Source organism: Scylla paramamosain, chromosome 46 (genome assembly GCF_035594125.1).
Source record: "Scylla paramamosain isolate STU-SP2022 chromosome 46, ASM3559412v1, whole genome shotgun sequence".
Taxonomy (NCBI): Eukaryota; Metazoa; Arthropoda; class Malacostraca; order Decapoda; family Portunidae; genus Scylla; species Scylla paramamosain.
The window spans coordinates 6,888,358-6,893,357 of record NC_087196.1 but is presented as its reverse complement, the minus strand read 5'-3'; the positions used below and the strand labels follow the sequence as shown (position 1 = coordinate 6,893,357).

At 36.7% G+C, this 5,000-nt stretch overlaps 1 protein-coding gene across 6 annotated transcripts in view; it reads right to left on the bottom strand.

Annotated features, from left to right (window-relative positions):
• Nucleotides 1–5,000, bottom strand: part of LOC135094788 (uncharacterized) — a 60,541-nt gene that overhangs the window by 24,799 nt on the left and 30,742 nt on the right. For all 6 annotated transcript variants that reach the window (XM_063995163.1, XM_063995166.1, XM_063995162.1 and 3 more), the window contains one exon: nucleotides 4,443–4,523. The gene's annotated coding sequence lies outside the window, so the exon portion shown is untranslated. The remainder of the gene's footprint in view (nucleotides 1–4,442; nucleotides 4,524–5,000) is intronic.

Genomic DNA, 5,000 nt, shown 5'->3' with positions numbered 1-5,000 from the left:
ACACGGGCGGGTCACGTCGGACGCATAAAAATGGGCGTGGGAATGAGGTTAATTAATAAAAAAAAATATAATAAACGCTACATTAATTCATTACAGCGTTAAAAGTGACAAGTTAGCAAAACCTTTCATTATTTACGTTCATGAATGGAAATACTGCAATAACTGGTTTTAAGCGTGAATAAATTTGGCAACAGTGTATCTTTATTCCTTTTAAGTGTGAAGAAAAGGAGAGGAAAACTAATATTCTTCATCTACTTTTTATAATTCAATATTCTGTTAATCTTTGTGGGAAACTTTTTATCACATTTTTTTCAAGATACTTATTAATAATCTTTATGTTCCAATAGCTTTTAATTATCCACTTTGCTGTATATGGTGAGCACACTATTAAAACTTCATATTTCAAATGCTAATATTAACTTCACTCAATAACAAAGATGGCAGACAAAACTAAAGGATTCAAGTTCAATAACAGTCAAATTTCACATAAGATATAAAGAAATTGGTCCTCGAATCAAGTGGTGGATGACTGGAAAAGACTCACCAATCAGGGACCTTATTCTCATACAGGGAGTGCCACATGTAGGCCTGATGGCTTCTTGCACCTTCCCTGATTTCTTATGTTCTTATGTTACGTTCAAACACCTCTGTGCCGCACCTATTTTAAAAAGCCTCTAGATGAAGTGACACGCGTTTTTAAGGGTGTTTTTTTATGGTTCTAGTGACAGATTAACATGATTTCTATACCACCACCAGGAGAAACACTCTTGAGATCCCTGCTACTCATCTTTGTGGCCTTTGAAAATAATCGTGGTGAATGAGCAAAGGGCCTCTTAATATGGGCTTTCATTGAAGTGACACGGGTTTTTAAGGGTGTTTTTATGGTTTCAGTGATAGATTAGCAAGATTTATATACCATTAACGAAAAAAATCTTGAGAACATCTTTGTGGCCTTTGAAAACAGCTTTTATTGAAGTGACACGGGTTTTTAAGGATGGTTTTTATGGTTCTAGTAACAGATTAACAAGATTTCTATACCAATAACAGGAGAAACACTCTTGAGAACCCTGCTGATCATCTTTGAGGCCTTTGAAAATAATAGTGGTGAGAGAGAGCGATGCGTTTCAAAATACGAGGTTATGATGTTAGTGATGAGTCAAAAGGGAATATTATAAAGAGATAAGTTTGTAGATAAGGATGATAAGGGGATATGGGTGAGTATATCTATAAAGGGACTGCCACGTGTAGGCCTACCGGCTTCATGTAGGTTTCTTTATAAAGGGAGAAAGAAATAAATGAAGGAATCAAACAAGAGGAAGGAAAGGGAATGAATAAGATGTCGGGTAAGAAACGTAAGGAGACAGAAAACAAGGAAATAAATAAGGAAAGAAATGAAAAGGAAAGTAATGGAATAGTAAGAAAATATATAAGGGAATGAGGAAATAAAAGGGAGAAAATATGGAAATAATAATGAAAATGAGAAAATAAGAAACAAAGAAAATAACAAAATACAAAAATATAAAAAAATAAGGTAATAACGAAAAATAAGGAAAGAAACACTGAATATGAGAGAGAGAGAGAGAGAGAGAGAGAGAGAGAGAGAGAGAGAGAGAGAGAGAGAGAGAGAGAGAGAGAGAGAGAAAAGAGGTCAAAATCACACACGAGGAGCGGGCCACTAACAGTAAGGATTAAAATGCTAATTGGGATAATGGTCATGTGAGCTCCATTGGTAATTCACTGATAAGGAGGCGACCCGCTTACATTAAAACCCCAATGTTATTATCATTATTATTATTATTATTATTATTATTATTATTATTATTGTTGTTGTTGTTATTATTGGTGGTGGTGTTTTTGTAGTAGTAGTAGTAGTAGTAGTAGTAGTAGTAGTAGTAGTAGTAGTAGTAGTAGTAGTAGTAGTAGTAGTAGTAGTAGTAGTAGTTTGTTGTTGTTTTGCAGGACGCCAAAAACAACAATTAATAAATTTGTGAATGTATAAATAAACACATAAATAAATAAATTAATTAAATAAAAGATGGTAATATCCTTTTACAAACTTGACTTATTTCTATCTGCATTACTACTACTACTACTACTACTACTACTACTACTAATACTAATACTACTACTACTACTAAAGCAAACTACGAAACAGACAAACAAAAGAAAAAAAGGGACAACGAAAGAAAATAAACAAAATCTTATTATTCTTAGAAAGCAAAATCAACTTATTTATTTATTTACACGAAATGACAAAAAAAAAAGAAAAAAAAAGAAAAAAAAAGAGGTTAGTTTAGGTTAAGACAATACCACATTAAACTTTCCTTCACTTCACTTATTCACTCATCTATTAACTATACACGAGGACAAAGCGCAATGATCATAAATAAGCAAGCAAATAAATAAATTGAAAGGTGATAATTAATACACTATTCCAGCATGCAAATTACCTTAATGAATAAATGAATAAAACACTTCCTTGAATAATTAACTAATTCACGAGGAGCGCTTCTTTGTGTAATCTCTCTCTCTCTCTCTCTCTCTCTCTCTCTCTCTCTCTCTCTCTCTCTCTCTCTCTCTCTCTGGTCCAGGAAGTTTGAATATTTTATTTTTTTATCGTTTCTTTCATTTTTATTAGTTTTTCTTTATTCATCACTATTTATATTCTCTCTCTCTCTCTCTCTCTCTCTCTCTCTCTCTCTCTCTCTCTCTCTCTCTCTCTCTCACTGAACCTTCACTTTAATTCATTTTAATTTTGATTACAGAGTGCGTGAAAATTCTCTCCCTCTCTCTCTCTCTCTCTCTCTCTCTCTCTCTCTCTCTCTCTCTCAACCAACCTCTTTATCACGTATCTATTTACCTACCTATCAATCTATCCATCTGTCTATCCAGCTATCTATCTATCTCTCTATCTATCTCTCTATCTATCAAAGTACATATTTATCTGTTAAAAAAAAACAATAAAAAATCATAACACAAATTAAAACAATGAAGAGAAAAAAACAATTTACACAACAGAGACACGAGACACACAGAGAGAGAGAGAGAGAGAGAGAGAGAGAGAGAGAGAGAGAGAGAGAGAGAGAGAGAGAGAGAGAGAGAGAGAGAGAGAGAGAGAGAGTTAAGTTACTTTGCATAACCAATAATTACTGTTCTAACTGCCGCCTCGGTGGGGGGAGCAACTGGCCAATCGGGTCGTTAGGAGGGCTGGAGATAAGAGTAATTAGAAGGGAACAGTGTCATTAGGGCGATTACAAGCACATGATGATCCGTTACACTGAATTAACCTTTCAAATTGAGGGGTGCTGTGTGTGTGTGTGTGTGTGTGTGTGTGTGTGTGTGTGTGTGTGTGTGTGTGTGTGTGTGTGTGTGTGTGTGTGTGTGTGTGTGTGAAGTTATGTAGTACTGGGTTTTAAAGATGTTGGGAGGATAATGAAAGGAGGAGGAGGAGGAGGAGGAGGAGGAGGAGGAGGAGGAGGAGGAGGAGGAGGAGGAGGAGGAGGAGGAGGAGGAAGACAAAAAAAACTAACAATAAAATTAAAATAAACAAATAAACAGAAGAAAGACCAAACAAAACAGGAAAGTGAACAACAACAACAACAACAACAACAACAACAACAACAAACAAAAAAAAATATACAAAACGAACAACAGAAAACATGACAAAACAAAACACACACACACACACACACACACACACACACTAATGAGCCACACCTGAGCGTTTAGAGGTTAGCTAGGTATCCAAGATGTAGAAGACGACTAATTAATTAAACAACCAGGTATACATTTCACCACAGAGAGAGAGAGAGAGAGAGAGAGAGAGAGAGAGAGAGAGAGAGAGAGAGAGAGAGAGAGAGAGAGAGAGAGAGAGTGTGTGTGTGTACCTGGCTAGCATCATTTAGAGCCCGCTAACTCAAGAGGAGGGAGAAAGGAAACCAGAAAGGGGAGAGAACAAGAGGGAGAGAGATAATGCAGAGATGAAGAGAAGAGGACGAAGAGGAGCAGAGGGATGAAAAGACGCTAGAGGAGGAGGAGGAGGAGGAGGAGGAGGAGGAGGAGGAGGAGGAGGAGGAGGAGGAGGGAACTAAGGGCATGTGCAGGTAACGGGTGGAGAGAGAGAGAGAGAGAGAGAGAGAGAGAGAGAGAGAGAGAGAGAGAGAGAGAGAGAGAGAGAGAGAGAGAGAGAGAGAGAGAGAGAGAGAGAGAGAGAGAGAGAGAGAGAGAGCAATCACAAAAAAAGGAGCAAAGAATAAAAAAAACTCAAAACCCAGGAGAAATAAAAGTAAAATAACATAAGAAAAGGAGGAAAGGAAAAAAACAATGAATAAGAATCGATAAGAACAAGAAAAGAAAAATAACAGAAGAAAACGGAATAAGAGGAGGAAGGAATGACTAACACACACACACACACACACACACACACACACACACACACATACCTTCAGTGGCTGGCCAGGTGAAGCTACTCAAGTGAACAGGTGATTCAGGTGTTGTTCGTATTAGCGCACCTGTCCTTGTGTCTGGAAGGGAGAAAAAAAAAAAAAAAAAGTGAGCTGATGATGATGATGATGATGATGAGTAATAATAATAGCAATAAAAGTAGTGGTGGTAGTAAAAAATAGAGTAGTAGTAGTAGTGATAATAATAATAATAATAGTAATAATAATAATAGTTTTAGATGATTAAGGCTCACTCTCTCTCTCTCTCTCTCTCTCTCTCTCTCTCTCTCTCTCTCTCTCTCTCTCTCTCTCTGACATTATTTTCCTACTTTCTTCTTCAACATAACTCCACTTCTTTATTCATCTTTTCTTTCCTTACTTATTCATTTACTCCTTTCCTATTTCCTCTCTTTATTCCCTGTACCTTAATCCCTGTCCTTATCAAATTCCCCCTTATAATCTTACACGTGTTTCATTATCCCCCCCCCTCTCTCTCTCTCTCTCTCTCTCTCTCTCTCTCTCTCTCTCTCTCTCTCTCGTAACCTCACACCAGCGTTA